Source organism: Myotis daubentonii, chromosome 10 (assembly GCF_963259705.1).
Source record: "Myotis daubentonii chromosome 10, mMyoDau2.1, whole genome shotgun sequence".
NCBI lineage: Eukaryota > Metazoa > Chordata > Mammalia > Chiroptera > Vespertilionidae > Myotis > Myotis daubentonii.
In genome coordinates this window covers 4,217,592-4,235,000 of record NC_081849.1, presented here as the reverse complement: position 1 = coordinate 4,235,000, position 17,409 = coordinate 4,217,592, and the positions used below count along the sequence as shown (strand labels likewise).

General features: G+C 59.2%; 1 long non-coding RNA gene and 1 pseudogene across 1 annotated transcript; one reads left to right on the top strand and one right to left on the bottom strand.

Moving 5' to 3' along the window:
* LOC132211300 (basic proline-rich protein-like) overlaps positions 1–17,409 on the top strand; it is a 29,606-nt pseudogene that overhangs the window by 3,080 nt on the left and 9,117 nt on the right.
* On the bottom strand, positions 1,449–4,712 carry LOC132242582 (uncharacterized). The gene is made up of 2 exons (XR_009454676.1): positions 2,741–4,712; positions 1,449–1,621 (listed from the first exon to the last, which is right to left on the bottom strand). It is a non-coding gene; the product is annotated as an uncharacterized LOC132242582 (long non-coding RNA).

The window sequence follows — 17,409 nt, the reverse complement described above, 5'->3', positions numbered from 1 at the left end:
CACCACCACCATCACACCACCACCACCACCATCACACCACCACCACCACCAGCACCACCACCACCACACCATCACCATCATCACACCACCACCACCACCACCACCACCACACCACCACCACCACCATCACACCACCACCACCACCACCAACGGCCACGCGTCCTCCTTAAAGAACTGCCCTGAACTGCTTCTTCACAAAAGGTAATGGAACCAGGCGTCGGCGGGATCCCGCCTCCCCAGGGACGTCCCTGCTTTTCTGTGCCGAGCTGGGCAGTTGGGGACTCCTGTGCCGGGTCTGGCTCCTGTATGCACCTCCCGGCCACTCCACTCCTGAGGCCCAGGTGAGGGCCCCGTGGGGAGGGACGCTGGGAGCCCGTCAGGCCCCCGGGCGGGTGGAAGCACGAGGCAGGGACATCTGTGTCTTCAAGGCCAACCCCCTCAGGTATCACCCCTGCCTGAGGGTTTGGGCTGCCTAGCCCTGGAATTCTGTCCTGGGACAGGCAGCCCCATGAGTGTCCGCACTCGGCCTTTTCACATCCGCTACTCAGATCCGTGAGGCAGCGGGACCTGCCCAGGGCCGGGGGCCAGGGAGTGCTCTCTTTTCTTTTTTTTTGTTAATCCTCACCCAAAGATGTTTTCCCATTGTTTTATTTTATTATTATTATTTTTTTAGAGAGAGTGGAATGGAGGGAGTGAGGGAGGGAGAGAAAGAGAGAAAGAGAGAAACATTGATGTGAGAGAGGCAGATTGACCAGACCGGGTCCAGGGATCAAACTGTAACCCAGGTATGTGCCCTTGACCGGGAATTGAACCCAAGACCTTTTTTTGCACAGGCCGGTGCTCTAACCACTGGGCCACGCCGGCAGGGCCAGGACAGCTCTCCCTGTCCCAGGAGGACCGCCCAAGAGAAGAGCAAGCATGCTTGGCCCCGGTCGCCAGGCCTGAGTGACGCCGTGGAGACGGGCCTCCCACAGGAACACTGGCAGCACCACCTGCTCTCAGGAGGGAAAGACAGGCACCTCCCGAGACAGACAGTTCCCAGGTGAGGGGCCTCCGCGCTGCTCCCACTGGGGCTGCAGCCTTGGAAACGCGGGGATGCATGCCCCCTGGGGGTGATTCCAGCAGAAATGAACCGACAGTGGTTCACTCCCAGGGATGGACGGTGGAAGGTTCATGCCACTGTCACCCCAAGACCCCCTCTTTGCCTGTACCCGATACCTCTCTAGGCAGCTCTTACCCGCTCGCCACAAACCCACCCACAGGCCACCCAGAAATGGTCGTCACCTGTGCCCGTTCCTGGACGAAACTGCGCAGGTTCTCGCGACGCTGACGCAGAGGAAGCCCTGCCTGGGTGAGGAAGTACCAGGCGAGGCTCCCTCCTCCGCGGGGAGAAGGAGAATTTGGGGGCAGGGCAGAGCAGTGGGAGTTCATCATTGGCAAGCAGTGTTTTGTTTTTTTAAAATATATTTTTATTGATTTCAGAGAGGAAGGGAGAGGGAGAGAGAGATAGAAACATCGATGATGAGAGAGAGTCATTGATTGGCTGCCTCCTGCACACCCCCACCAGGGATGAGCCTGCAACCCGGGCATGTGCCCTTGACCGGGAATTGAACCCGGGACCCTTAAGTCTGCAGGCTGACGCTCTATCCACTGAGCCAAACCGGCCAGGGCAGGGAGCAGTGTTTTGGCATCCGTCTCCAAGGCGGCGTGGAGTGACTGGCGTGCCCCGCCAGAGCCCTTTCCCGTGGCTCCTCACCTTTCCGCGGCGGCACCGGTTCTGCCTTGCTGACCCGGTCACGTTTTCGGCATCGCTGTCCTCCCCCTCGTTGGAACCTTCCCTGGTCTTGACTGATTTTGGCTAAACGGCAGCCGGTGCGACATGCAGACCCGTCGTCAGTCTGATTTGTCCAAACCATTGTGAGCAGAACCCTGCCTGTGGGGGCGGGACTTGGGATGACCGCTGACATCATGATTACAGATGAACAGGCGCCGTTGTCTACCTGGGCGCCCTGGCCCGTGCCGCCGTGGGGTTCCAGCTTCCAGGAGCCAAGTGCTCACGGCCCTCGGTCGTTCTGAAGACTCCAGAGGAACTGCCTCCTTCAAGGACCCGCCGGAGTGTCAGGGAGGAAACCGGACCTGTCTCACCCGGACTGGACTGTCGGGGGGAGACCTCTTAGCACGTGGGGCAGGGCACGGGTCCTGCTGTGTGCTCCCTGGAGAGGAGGGGCAGGCGCACGGCGGGAAGGTGAGTGGGGCTGGCGGGAGAGCAGGCCTGCGGCGATGTGGTGTGGCCTGGGAGAGCCTTCTGCAGGCAGCAAGGACTGGAGAGGGGTCAGTAGGGACCCAGGGACAGCTGTGAGTGTGGGCTACAGTGGTGTGTCTGGGGCAGGTCCTGGCAGTGGACAGCAGGAAACTAGAGACCTGCCCTGGCCTGCTCGCTTCCTGAGGGTCAGAGCCCGGCTGGAGGACAGCCCTGCCTGGTCTCCCTGCCTGGTCTCTGTGGGGTGGGTCAGGGCAGCGGCTCTCAGGGTCCTTCCCAATGTGGACGGACAGCAGCACAGATCTCAGGCCTCGGGAAGCCCTCGGAGTCCATGCCATGGCCCTGGCCCTGGCCGCGGGAAGCAGCCCGTGAGGAACGGCCCTGCTGCGTTGCAGTCATCTGTGTCCTGCAGGAGCGGGGCAGCCACGCTGTGTCCAGGGACGTGGCCCCAAGGAGCAGCAGTCAGAACATCCCTCTCACGTCTGGGGTTCCGACCTTACACGGTCTGACTTCTCAGGCTGCCCAGCTCCTCCTTCCCCTGGAAACTGTCACAGTGTGTGGGGCGCGACTATGGTGTTTTGGACAGGTTCAAGCCTCGGACTGACGAGAAGGCACAGTCCTCTCGTGGCCACGTGCAAGTCCCAGCTTGGAGGGCAGAGCCCGCCCAGCACAGTTATAGCCAACGGCTATAGTTGTGAGCTTGAACCTATGGTCCGAACACGTGGCCCCACGTGCCTGAGTGATGTGGGCTTGATAGAGTTCAGGTGCATGTAGTTGAGTAGGGTTGAAACCCACGAGAATGTTGTCAACATCTTGATCACGCCCTGACTTTGCCTCGTGGCATCTGCTATAAAATAAAGACACGGCTGTGGGCGCTGGCGCTGTCTCTCCATCTGGGAGCAGCGTCCCACCGAGACCCAGCTCTCATTCTCTTGTCTGTCTTTTCTCCATCCTTCACAGCCCTCACTCAGGGTCGCTGAATCAGGCTGAGCCGGCGCGGCACATAAGGCGCCCTGGGGCTGAGTATGCCATGGCCGTGCCGCTCGCCACAGCAGTGCCTCTGACGTGTTCCAATAGGATCCACGATTCCCCTCCAACCAAGCTGCTCAGGGTGTGCAGCGGAAGCCGGCCTGGAAGGAAGGTGCCAGCAGAGCTGAGCTGCCCCCGCCCCGCAGCGGGGCTGCTGCCTTCTCTCCACCTGCTCTGGGTCCCGGATTCCCCTCTTGCTCCCCTATCAGGAGTTGTTCTCAGGGAAAGATGAATATCAGCCATTGACATGCCAGTGTGAATGAGCTCCAGCTAACATGTCCCCTGATTCATTAGTAAATATTAACTGAGGGCTGCTGGGCTCCAGGTCCTGGGGAGATGGAAACTTCATGCCTGCCCTGTGAGTTTTAGGACGAGAGCCAGCGATGGAAAAGGAAGCAGTCCGAAGTCAAGTGGCACGTGTGGCATTATTCCCAAGGTGATTTTAGGAGCATGGGCACTACTCAATGGGAGGAAGGGTTGGTCAAGAGATGCTTTCTGGAGGAGGCGATGGCGAGGAAAGAAGGGAGGAGAGAGGGGCAGGTGCTGCAGGAAATCCGCGCAGTCCTCTCAGACTTTTAGAGCCAACCGGATGGAATTACCATCGTCAGCCTTTAGGGCCCACCCGAAGGTCCGTGTAGCGTGCGCCAACCCAGCAGCCAGGCCACGTGGGGGTCTTTGCAGAGGGCACATGAGAGAGGACATCATGAGGCCGACAGGAGCCGGGGAGCCCGGCTCAGAGATTACTGGGGCCTGTGGTGTCCAGAGTCGGGAATGGGCGGAGCAGGAGGGAGAGGCAGGAGGCTTTAGGAGGCAGGGCGGATGGTGGCGTCCAACCAGGAAAGGGCCGGGCAGGTGGGAGGCAGGGCTCGGGAGGCTGTGCCGTCACCGGGTGGGTTTGGGTAACTGTAAACTCCTGTGGACAGGGACTGAAGCGGCAAAGGAGTGAAGCCGTAATGGTGGGGCTTTAAAGGTGGGTGGAGGATTCGGGCTCCATCCACTGAAGGGCTGGCCAGTCACTGGCTGCCCCCATGTCACAGTTTTCAGGGAGCCACGGCATGGGCTGGCCGTCGCCCGCCCTGTACTCACACCTGCGGTGAGTCCTGCCAGCGAACAGGCCTTACCGATTCTCTGACCTCCATTTGGGCAGAGCTGCGATGGCCAGGCCTTCACGGGAAACCGGGCTCAGAGGCCTTGCTCAGAGTAGCACAGCTCACAAGAGGAGGAGCGGGGGCTTCTGGCAGCTTCTCGGGGCCATCCAGGCCCAGGAACTTCCACCCTGGACTGACGTTTGCAGGTTCTTCCTGCCTTCCTTTCTCCTTTCCGGGGTCCTCTCTGCTGTAGCCCAATCCCCCTTCCATAGAACACCCGTGGCCTTGACATTGTCCCCAGTGGTCCCAGCTCAGTGCTTCCTGGTTCTACCTTCCTCCTGCCCGCCCCGCCCCGCCCGCCCATCTAGGCGATGACTAATAATAACAACAGTGACAGGGGCCCATAAACACCAGCCAGTGCCTGCCAGGCTCCCAGCTCAGTGCTTTCCACAGATTAACTCCTCTGTCCTCAGACACACCCACGAGGTAGGCGGGCCTTCTCTCAACCCCATTCACAGATGAGATCACTGAGGCACAGCAGGGACTGGCTGAGTCAGAATGGGAACCAGGCAGCAATGAGCACATACTCTCCTCTGAGCAGGAGACATTGGGGGTGCCCTTGTCCCTGCCCTTTCCAGGGGAGATCTGCGGTGTAGGCCAGGACCGGGGGCTCCCTGTGGAGGTGAAACAGGCTAGTGTGGAGGTGCCACAGGCCAGTGTGGAGGTGACCTGGGCTCGGTGTGGGGGTGACACAGGCCAGTGTGGGGGTGACACAGGCCAGTGTGGAGGTGACACAGGCTCAGTGTGGAGGTGACACAGGCTCAGTGTGGGGGTGACACAGGCTCAGTGTGGGGGTGACACAGGCCAGTGTGGAGGTGACCTGGGCTCTGTATGGAGGTGACACAGGCCAGTGTGGAGGTGACACAGGCTCAGTGTGGGGGTGACCTGGGCTCGGTGTGGAGGTGACACAGGCTCAGTGTGGGGGTGACCTGGGCTTTGTATGGAGGTGACCTGGGCTCCATGTGGAGGTGAACTGGCTCAGTGTGGAGGTGACACAGGTTCCATGTAGAGGTGACCTGGGCTCAGTTAGGGGGCGACACAGGCTCAGTGTGGAAGTGACCTGGATTCCATAGGAGGTCACTTGCCCTTAGACTGATGTCACTGCTCCCTGTTGTGCATGCCCCTGGGGGGATCCAGACCTGTTCCCAATGACCATCGTGTGTGCTGACCCTCCTAACGGATCGAGGGACCAGGTGGTGGAGGGCCTCCTGACGCATCTGCCATGTCTGCAGCTGGCCCTTGTGCAACCTGCCTCAGAACACAGCCCCCGCACTCACTGTGTTGAGACTTCAGAGGAAACGTGAAGACACTTTTGAGCACCTGTCATTGGCCAGGGCTTGCACTCAACCCACCTGCTCTCTGGTCTTGTGTTCCCTCATCCCTTCTCCACGGAGTGCAACCGTCACCCCAAGCCATGAGTCAAACCCTGCTTTACTGTCCCCTGTCCCTCCCGTGAGCTCTGCAGAGCTGGGCGGGCCGTTACTCCAGCGCCGGTGGACGCTGGCTCACTGCACGAGTCTCTGGGGCCTTGGTCCCTGGTCCCTGGCTCCCCGGTCCTGCCTGCCCTGCCTGCCCCGTCTAGCCATTCTCCGTGTGGATGCAGGGACCGGTGCCGCTCGTGTGTGGGGGCAGCATACCCACGAGCCTTTCCCAGAACTCCCAGTGCCCATTCCTACATCTGGCGGCTGGGAGGTGCCCCGCTGCTTCTGCTGAGAGTTCCCCTTCCCTTTTCTTTTCTCAGCCTGACACCTTCATTTCTTCTTCTTCTGCTCCTCCTCCGCCACCTGGGGTCCCCTCCAGGGCCGAGGCCAAATACGCGCTCCCCCAGGATGGGAGAGCGGGGTCTCCGAGCCAATGACGGCTGGTGACATCGCTCCCCTCGTGGTGCCAGCAGGTTCCAGAGGCCTGTCCTGGCCCCCAGGCTGCTGTGTCCCCTACTTCCCTGAGGAGCGGGGCTGCCAGCCCGGGGGAGATGCGGGTGGTGGGTGACCCGGGGCAAGGAAACCCTCCCTCAAATTTCCCGAAACCCGCATCCCTGTGTGTGCTCCTCTGCCTCGGGCAGCTCTGGTGAGCTTTGTTTTTTATAAGGGCACTGTTCACTTCACCCACACTTTCCCACTGTCAATCATAACCGACCTGAGCTCAGAAGCACAGGCGTCAGCCCCTGTCCCAGGGCCTCACAGGAATGTGCCCCATGTGAGCCGCCATTGGTCCCCGGGAGGCCGCTGTGATAACCCGGCACCTGCATCTGCTGGGAAATGCGCTGCGTTTCCTGGTCACCGCATCGCTCCCCGCTCCACGTGCGTCAGGTGACCTCGGCCTCCTCCGCAAGTCCCTGCCGCAAGTAAAGGAGTCCCCACTGAACTGGCTCCTGCATCCGCTTCAGGATTTAAGGAAAGGATTCTTAGCAGGCTGAGGATGCGGGCACGCTGTGTCTGGACCTTCCCACATTCTTTTGAAAAGCAGATTTGACAAATAGACATATTACGGAGAAGAAGAGGTAACTGTAGCTGTGGGTTACCCAGGTCAGTGCAGGAGGACAAGGGCGCAGTCCGGAAGGGCTGGCGAGCCATGATCCGCTGCTACGGGCTGAATTCTGTCCCCATAACCATCACTAGGCCCTCAGCATGTGCCTGGAGTTGGAGAAAGGGCATTGAAAGAGGTGACTGAGGTAAAGTGAGCTCCTCCGGGTGGGTCCTAATTCCGCAGGACTGTTGTCCTTAAAGGAAGAGTGAGGACACAGACACACAGAAGGATGGCCACGTGAGGACACAGGGAGAAGACAGCTGTCTATATGCCAAGGAGAGAGGCTGTGGGAGGAACCAGCCCTGATGACTCGTGGGCACACACCAGGATTGAGCACATGTGAGCACACAGAAGTATTGATCACGTGTGAGCTCACAGCAGCATTGATCATGTGAGTGCACAGCAGCATTGATCACATGTGAGCACATAGCAGCATTGATCACGTGTGAGGGCACAGCAACATTGATCCCATGTGAGCACATAGCAGCATTGATCACATGTGAGCTGACAGCAGCATTGATCACGTGTGAGTGTACAGCAGCTTTGATCATGTGTGAGTGCGCAGCAGCATTGATCACGTGTGAGCACACAGCAGCATTGATCATGTGAGTACACAGCAGCATTGATCACGTGTGAGCTCACAGCAGCACTGAGCATGTATGAGTGCACATCAGGACTGAACACATCTGAGCTCACAGCAGCATTGATCACGTGTGAGCACACAGCAGCATTGATCCCATGTGAGCACATAGCAGCATTGATCACATGTGAGCCCACAGCAGCATTGATCACGTGTGAGCTCACAGCAGCAGTAGCATGTGTGAGCACATAGCAGCATTGATCCCATGTGAGCGCACAGCAGCTTTGATCACGTGTGAGCGCACAGCAGCATTGATCACGTGTGAGCACACAGCAGCATTGATCAAGTGTGAGCGCACAGCAGCATTGATCACGTGTGAGCTCACAGCAGCAGTAGCATGTGTGAGCACACAGCAGCATTGATCCCATGTGAGCACACAGCAGCATTGATCATGTGTGAGCGCACAGCAGCTTTGATCACGTGTGAGCACACAGCAGCATTGATCACATGTGAGCGCACAGCAGCTTTGATCACGTGTGAGTGCACAGCAGCTTTGATCACGTGTGAGCGCTCAGCAGCAGTAGCACGTGTGAGCGCACAGCAGCTTTGATCATGTGTGAGCGCACAGCAGCTTTGATCACATGTGAGCCCACAGCAGCAGTAGCGTGTGTGAGCGCTCAGCAGGGCTGAGCATGTGCGAGTGTGCACCAGGGCCTCACACGGGCCTGGCTAAGCTTTGAAATTGCACCTGTGGTCGCTTGGTGTTCATCCCAACTGTCCTGAGTCGATGGCCAGAAAGTGCTCCTCATTTTGAAAACTCCTCAGCAGTAACTACCAAATGACAGGACAGGAGAAGCCCTCGGCTGAGCAGAGCGGAATTCCCAGGGGCCTCGATGCTGACCCGCCGGGTGGGAGCGACTGAGAACTCTGAGCGAGCAGAGGCGTGTCTGTGTGTCGCATGCGCTCGCCCCACGGCCTGACATACGCGCTGGGTGGGGACAGTGGGGCCACGCAGCAGCCTCTGTGAAAGGTTCATCGTTGGTCTCGGCTACAGTGTCGCGGAGAGCGGGGCCTCAGGCTTGATTTCTTCTTAGCAGATTTGGAAACCGGGGAAGTGAGACAAAAATATTCCACTGGTGACAGTGGGAGGGGACGTCACTGTGTTGTGATGCCTATCTGAGCATGTGCTGCCGTGAGCTCAGGTTTTATTTGGTGGTAATATTAAAGGAACCATCTATCATTTTAGAAATTTAAAAAAATGTGATAGAAAGACATCACAGGAACTGAGCCATCCTAACCACTTGAAGGGTAAAGTCCGTCAGCAGTAAGTTTATTCGCCCTGTGTGAACACAGCTTCCGCATCTTTCCACAGCGCGGAACCACAACGCGTCCCACTAAACACGGACTCTGGTCCCCGACCCCGGGCCCCCGCTGTACTCTCCGTCCGTGGATTTGGCGGCTCTAGGGACCTCGCACACTTGGATCATTAGAGTTTGTCCTCCTGTGACTGCTGATGTCACTTGGCATCATGTCGTCAGGGTGCGCCCATGCTGTGCCAGTGCCAACATGGCTTCCTTCTCGAGGCTGAGACCGTTCCACCACAGGCCAGGCCACACTGTGTGCATGTGTCCGGCAGGGGACGCCGGGCGGCTCCCACCTCCAGGCTGTTGTGAATAGAGCCGCCTTCTGACCGGACATGCTGGCGCACGTGGCTCTTGGTTTATGTATGGAGGAGCAGGACATGGTTCCTTTCACGGTAGGTGAAACTGTCTCTGAAGCTATTGAAGGAGAGCTCTGCACTTGCCTTGCATCCGAAAGCACAATTGCGGCCCTGGCCGGGGCCTGGTTGGTTGGAGCATCGTCCTGTGCAGGTTCAGTTCCTGGTCAGGGCACATACCTAGGCTGGGGGTTTGATCCCCAGTTGGGGTGCATACAGGAGGCAACCGATAGATGTTTCTTTCTCACCTCTCCTCTCTCTCCCTTCCTCTCTCTGTAAAAATCAATAAAATATATCCCTGGTGAGGATTAAATATAAATAAAGAAAAAATAAAAAAAAGAATTGCCATAGGGCGGTAAAATAACAAACAACAACAACCCAGGCCACAGGCTTCGGAAGGTGTGGTTCTAATCCTGGCTGCCAGCCAGTATATGGTGTAACTTTGGTTTGTTTTTTTTAATTTATTTTTATTGATTTCAGAGATGAAGAGAGAGAGAGAGAGAGAGAGAGAGAGAGAGAGAGAGAAACATCAATGATGACAGAGAATCACTGATCGTGCCTCTTGCACGCCCCACACTGGGGATCGATCCCACCACCGGAATTAAATGTGCCGTGACTGGGAATTGAACTGTGACCTCCTGGTTCATAGGTTGGCGCTCAGCCACGGCGCCACACCGGCCCGGCTATGGTGTAGCTTTGAATAAGTAGCTGTCCCCTTGGTCTCGGCTTCCTCCCGTGTGAAAAGGAAGAGGTTGGAGTCAGTGGCAGGTCAAATTCTCCTCTAAACACGAGGATGACCACCAACCGACATCGGTGTCCAAGCAAACCGAGCTACGTGTCACACATTATGGCAAGAGATGCAGAACATTGAAAAGCTAGACAGGCTTGGCACCAGGCTTTTTAGGGCAAGGAGAAGGCAGAGCGTGTGCCACTCCTGCTGACCCTCGGGGATCAGAGTCCTGGGACAGAGTGGGGACAGCTACCAGCTTGGCATGGGGAAATCCCAGTAGCTCCTTTCAGCCTCCATTTGCACAAATAACCCACCTGCCTCCTGTCAAAAGAGTAGATGTTTCGTCACTGGTTGCAATAGTCGTCACCCCTTTGGGTTTCAACTCTTCTTCGCCCGGCGGTGGCCAGGCCCAGGTGGACAATGGAAGGAGCAGAGACCGCAGCTGACCTGACGTGCCGGTCACACCTCAGGTGATCGGCCCTCACACCGTATCCGTAATGTCTTGTTCTTGGAAACACTCTGAACAACAGGTCTGGATGCAGCAGCTGTTCTGAGCCAAGTCCTTCCCTTTTCCGTGCGTCTGAATAGCCTGCATTTCCTGTTTTGCTGGCAGTGGGTTGGCTTTTGGCGTGAGCGCCTGCCGGGGAATTACAGAATTAAGCTCCTGAGGACCTTCTGTGGGATGAGACTAAAAAGATGAACTTCCTACGTGATATCTGTGTCCACCTTGTTTCTTATGAGAAAGTAATTACAGTAATTTTCTGTGTTTTAGCAGGCTGGAGGCAGTGACTGAATATAAAGAAGGAAAAAAAGGCAATAAAACAAAAACAAAGAGAAAAAAGCAGATGATCATTTAATATGCAGATGGAATTTAAGCAAATTACTGTCAAGTCACAGGTTTTCTGCACGGTTACGTTTCTGTGACTATAATCCCAGGCTGAGCACACACGGAGCGCCTCCATTCACCTCAAACCCTGCCTGGACGGGAACGATGAGGCACTAACTTACCCTTAACACCCAAACAACTGGGAGTGACCGGCTTCAGGATAATAAGGTCCTTTGGGTTTTCCTGTTTCCCCAAAGATGTCTTAACAAACACCAGTCAGTGTGGCTCGGTCTGCAGCTGTCGATGAAAACAGCCTTTATCAGCTCCATGTTTGCTGGAACTTGGGCACGTGGGCCTGCCCGCACCCAGGGAGTAAGCAAGCGCAGTGCGCCTTCTCTCACTGGGCCTGTTGTCTTTTACTTCTATCGGTCATTCCCAGTGAAAAATGTCTCCTCACAGCGTTTACATTCTCTGCGAGGCTTTCGCTAAAGCAGCGGTTCTCAACCTGTGGGTCGCGACCCCTTTCACAGGGGTCACTTAAGACCATCCTGCATATCAGATATTTACATGATGATTCATAATAGTAGCAACATTACAGTTATGAAGTAGCCACGAAAATAATTTTATGGTTGGGTCACAACATGAGGAACTGTATTTAAAGGTCCAGAAGGTTGAGAACCACTGCTCTAATGCCTCGCAAACCACAGCTGCTCCGTGTGGATTCCCCACACCTCTGTCTCGCACCTTCTTGGCAGTTTAGTTGTGTTGGTATGGGTGCCTGTCCTAAATGTTTCATGTGGGAGGGATCTCCCCAGCAAAGCATAGCCCCTTCTTGGAATTCATTCTGTCTGGATGTGAATAGGTACTAAGAGGAACACTACTGAGTTTTCAGTAAAACCCTGGGAGGAGGACCCTCCTTTTGGGGGGGTGGACGGTGGGGGTGGGCAGTGGGGGGTGGGCAGCAGTCCTGTGAGGGCACCATGCTCAGAGCCCGCTCTCAGTGCCTTTCCTCATGAAGGCCTCCTGGCCACAAAAGGGGTGTCCAGCTGCTGCCCCCACCCACCCTCTCCAGGACAAGGAGGGGGAGGCGTGGAGAAGGGATGGAGGAGAAAGCAACGAGGAAGAAAAGGACCACCTGGTTCAGGAGAGTCAACGCTTCCCGAAATGCCCCCTAACTCTTGCTCTGACCAGGCCCGAGGTGGCACCGCCGGCCCCCGGGGAGCTGGGAAGTGCAGGTTTTTAAGAAAACTCTGTGTCCTGTGCTACCCGCAGGAAGAAGGGGGTGGGTACTGACTCTGAGCCCCTCTCTGTGTGGATCAGGAAGCAGGACTGGCCCTTGGCCTCCCTCGCTGTGGCACCCGAGCGCCCTGAGTGACCTCCAGAGTCCATCAGTCGCTATTGGACAGGTGTGCACGATGTCACGGGGTGTGGGTGGCACTGGCTCCTTGGGCTCATGCACAGCAGAGGGAGACACTCCCGGGAGCCATTCTGTGGACTCGTGACTCAGGGCACCTGATCTGAAACTCGAAGGGGCCTGGGTGGCCGCATCAGGGGCTCCCCGGCAGGGGCTCACCCACAAGTGTCCCCAGGTTTGTTCCACTCGGGTCCCTCGTGCCATTTCCACCAGCGTCAGCACAGAGACCCTCCCCCAGTGTCGCTCTTGCTGCAGCCACACGGGCCTGGGTTTGCAGCACGAGCTGGGTTCTGATGAAGACAATGGCTGGCTTCTGGGACGAAGTCGCCTCCGCGTGAGCCACGTTTGCCGGGAAGGCCGCCCCTGATGGGGACATTCTTGGGGTCTGGATCTCGGACTCCATGTCCTGGTGCAGGTCCCCAGCCGAGGACGGAGCCTGGGCTGGGCTGTGAACACCGGCTCAGACCTAGGCCGGCGCTGTGCCCGGTGCTGCTCGGTCTGCTGTCTGAGCCGCGGCTCCCCTGGGACCCGTTTCCTGGCTCTGCAGTGTCGGCAGTGCCCGAAGGTGACCGGTCGCCCTGATTCTGGGGAAACGGCCCGTCTCCGGGCACCAGGCCGCCCCCGTTGGCCTCAGGAGGTGGGGACCCATGTGGTCCAGGCTTCAGGTGGTGCAGGTGAAGGAGGTCGCAGCCGCCCCTCGGCCTCTGTCCTGTCCCTGGAGAGGAACCCCATCTCCTCCCACCGTTCCCTCCTCAGCCGCCCTGCGAGCACTCGGTGGTGCTCGGGGGCCCTGTCCTACAAGAACAACCTTTCCTGGGCCCACGGGGGAGGGGGAGGCTGGGGCGCTCTGTCACCGGGTGGAACAGGGCAGAGGACAGCGACGGGGGAGACACTGAGACCGTCTGGGCACAGAGAGTACCAGCGTCGGAGCCTGCGGACCGAGGGACATGGGGCCCGGGACAGGACCGGCTCTCAGGGCCCCACTGCATCACCCCGTTAGCTCAGGGCAGAGCCCCCGGCCGAGGGGCAGGAGGGGTGGGGCTGCAGAGTCACGTGGGCACCTGGGGGCGGAGGACACGTGGCTGGCCGGGCTCCCCACTGTGCCTTGTCCGTGGCCTCCTCTGGGTGGCGCGGGTGGGGGGGTGGGGACGGCAGGCTGGCTCTGGTGGCTGCTTAGTTCTGAGGATGAAGACTCCCTCGGCCCCGCCAGGTGGGCAGGGATTTTGTCAAGGACACCCGGACGGCCTGTGGCCCCGGCGGCCCTCGGTGGCTTTCCTGATGAATTCGGACTCATGTTTTTGCAGAGGCCCCTTCCTTTAGGAACCCGCATGGCCCACAGCCTGAGCCTTAAGACGTCTCTGGTGAGCAGCCTCACGTGCCTCTTCCCAAAGTCAGGAATCAGGGGATTTTACCCGCCGCCCGCGAGCCCGCTCAGCTCTTCTCTCTTCAAAGGCAGGAGGATCGCCACGTGGGGAGGGTGTCTGCTTGGGACCCTCGGCGAGCAGGGAGTGACACCTCCCCGGCCACCACGCTCCCCGAGCAGCCCTGGGCTGGGGAGCAGGTGCGGGCCGGGGCAGCCCAGGCTCTGCAGGCTGAGCCTGGCACATGCCCGAGGGAGTTGGCCGAGGACGTCAGACCAGTGACATCCGCAGGAGCCAGGAGGCCTCGGAGCTGCTGAGGAGGGAGGCTGGTGAGTTACCATGCGCCGGGGGGCACCATCAGGTTCACTGTGCCAGCCCCTGGGGGAGGGACTGGTCCCCCGTGGGAGGGATAAGGTTTCAGTGGGAGGGACTCGGTCTCCGTGGGAGGGACTGGGTCCCCGTGGGAAGGACTGGGCCCCTGTGGGAGGGACTCAGTCTCTGTGGGAGGGACTCGGTCTCCGTGGGAGGGACTGGGTCCCCGTGGGAAGGACTGGGCCCCTGTGGGAGGGACTCAGTCTCTGTGGGAGGGACTCAGTCTCTGTGGGAGGGACTCGGTCTCCGTGGGAGGGACTCGGTCTCCGTGGGAGGGACTGGGTCCCCGTGGGAGGGACTGGGCCCCTGTGGGAGGGACTCGGTCTCCGTGGGAGGGACTCGGCCCCCGTGGGAAGGACTGGGCCCCTGTGGGAGGGACTCAGTCTCTGTGGGAGGGACTCAGTCTCTGTGGGAGGTACTCGGTCTCCGTGGGAGGGACTGGGCCCCTGTGGGAGGGACTCAGTCTCTGTGGGAGGGACTCGGTCTCTGTGGGAGGGACTCGACCCCGTGGGAGGGACTCGGCCCCGTGGGAGGGACTCGGCCCCCGTGGGAGGGACTCAGTCTCTGTGGGAGGGACTCGGTCTCCGTGGGAGGGACTCGGCCCCCGTGGGAGGGACTCGGTCTCTGTGGGAGGGACTCGGTCTCTGTGGGAGGGACTCGGCCCCCGTGGGAGGGACTCGGTCTCTGTGGGAGGGACTGGGCCCCCGTGGGAGGGACTCGGTCTCTGTGGGAGGGACTGGGCCCCCGTGGGAGGGACTCGGTCTCTGTGGGAGGGACTGGGCCCCCGTGGGAGGGACTCGGTCTCTGTGGGAGGGACTCGACCCCCGTGGGAGGGACTCGACCCCCGTGGGAGGGACTCGACCCCCGTGGGAGGGACTCGGTCTCTGTGGGAGGGACTCGGTCTCTGTGGGAGGGACTGGGCCCCCGTGGGAGGGACTCGGTCTCTGTGGGAGGGACTGGGCCCCCGTGGGAGGGACTCGGTCTCTGTGGGAGGGACTCGGCCCCGTGGGAGGGACTCGACCCCCGTGGGAGGGACTCGACCCCCGTGGGAGGGACTCGGTCTCTGTGGGAGGGACTCGGTCTCTGTGGGAGGGACTGGGCCCCCGTGGGAGGGACTCGGTCTCTGTGGGAGGGACTGGGCCCCCGTGGGAGGGACTCGGTCTCTGTGGGAGGGACTCGGCCCCGTGGGAGGGACTCGACCCCCGTGGGAGGGACTCGACCCCCGTGGGAGGGACTCGACCCCCGTGGGAGGGACTCGGTCTCTGTGGGAGGGACTCGGCCCCCGTGGGAGGGACTCGGTCCCCGTGGGAGGGACTCGGCCCCCGTGGGAGGGACTCGGCCCCCGTGGGAGGGACTCGGTCTCTGTGGGAGGGACTCGGTCTCTGTGGGAGGGATTCGGTCCCCGTGGGAGGGACTCGGTCTCTGTGGGAGGGACTCGGTCTCTGTGGGAGGGACTCGGTCCCCGTGGGAGGGACTCGGTCTCTGTGGGAGGGACTCGGTCTCTGTGGGAGGGACTCGGTCTCTGTGGGAGGGACTCGGCCCCCGTGGGAGGGACTCGGTCTCTGTGGGAGGGACTCGGTCTCTGTGGGAGGGATTCGGTCCCCGTGGGAGGGACTCGGTCTCTGTGGGAGGGACTCGGCCCCCGTGGGAGGGACTCGGTCTCTGTGGGAGGGACTCGGTCCCCGTGGGAGGGACTCGGTCTCCGTGGGAGGGACTCGGCATTGAGCGGCCCTCAGAGAGTGTGAGAGGAGCAGTTCTAAAAGGCACAGTGGGAAGCAGCCCCAAATAAAAGGTGTCTCCTCCGGAGACAGTGGTTTGGCTGATGGGGCGCCTGAGACCCAGAGCAGAGGCGTCAGAGGGCCCCGCCCTGGAGGGCTCAGCGTTGTGCCGTCCGCACCCTCCAAGTCCGTGCCCCGGGCGCCCGAGGCCCCCACGTCTGCATCGGCTCCTGGGGCTCTTCTGTGAGGACGACCTGCTCCAAATTTAATCATGGGAACGACGCCCTGACTGCACCTGAGTGGCTCGCTCACGTTAGTCATTACTAAACACCCTCTTTAGATTTTAAATTGATTAGCCAGACCGTGAGCTTCCCTGAGCCAATAGAGACGTTATTTGTGACTATCAATAATTATTTTCTTATTCATGTAATTAAAGATCTCATTCTTCTCTATCTCTTAGCCTAGGAGAAATCAATCTTCCAATTATCTTCACTTTCCAGCTCTTCTTTTTTTCCTTTCAAAATATCTCTAATTATCACTCTTGGTACAAGTATAATCAACTTGCATAAATTAGGTTCTATTCTTAGCCTTGCCTTGGCTTAGCTATCCCCCTGTCTCCTTTCTAGCACGTTGTATGTTATGGTGACAATTTCTAAGCTAACACATCCATTCCACATACAACCCAACAGAAAGGACAAAACTGAAATCACATGTTTATGTAAAATTTGAGGCAGCAGAGTGTATACAGGCAGAGGGACAGAGCTGAGCCCTGCCCTGCACACAGCCCGCCCCGTCGGCTCCTGGAGGGAAGCCGTGTCTGGGCTCAGCCTGAGTTACTGACCTGTGGCTGCGTCAGGGACCTCGGCCCTTCTTGGCCATGTGCTGGGCTGGGGGAGCGGTCACCAGCCTGCCCCACAGTCATTGGGAGAAGATGCTCGTGCCCGCAAAACAACAGCGTGTGTTCCCTAACAGCTTAGACTCCACGCCCCAGAGGGAGAGTGGGCGGGGCCAGGGCAGCTGAGGGCCCTGCTCTGCGAGGGGCCTGGAGCGGTGGGGCCCATCTTGGGGGACACGACCTCTGTCCAGGACGAGGAGCCAGCACGCGTGGGGCCTGGCCCAACCTCCCGACTGTGGCACCGTCTCTGCCTCGTCAGAAAGCCCCTGAGATCCGCTGACCGCGGTTTGTGGCGCTTGTGGATCCGCCGACAGAAGTGCTTTCACTCGGCAGGGACCCTGGCTCTCCGACGGCCTTGGAGGTCAGCCTCGGGTGCTGCCCGGGAACGCCTGCACCAGATGGGGTGCAGGACAGAGAAACGATGGTCACAGTGCCCCCCAACCCGCCAGCCTCCTGCCCAGACCCCTGCGTGCAGGCACCATGGACAGTCCATCCTTCCACCATCTCACAGGGGGATGCCCACGTCCTTCCGTCCCGGGCCGGTGGGAGAGGGCAGGGTGGTTGAAGCCGACCCGCCCGGCCTCTGCTATGCTGTCTTTTTGTTTTGTTTTTACTCCTCACCTGAGGCTATTTTCCCAGTGGTTTTTAGAGAGAGAGTGGAAAGGAGTGGGAGAGGCTGGGAGAAACATCCTTGTGAGAGAGACACATGGATTAGTTGCCTCCTGCACATGCCCCAACCAGGGCCAGGGATCGAGCCTGTAACCGAGGTATGTGCCCTTGACCGGAATTGAACCCAGGATCCTTCCGTCTGCAGGCTGATGCTCTATCCACTG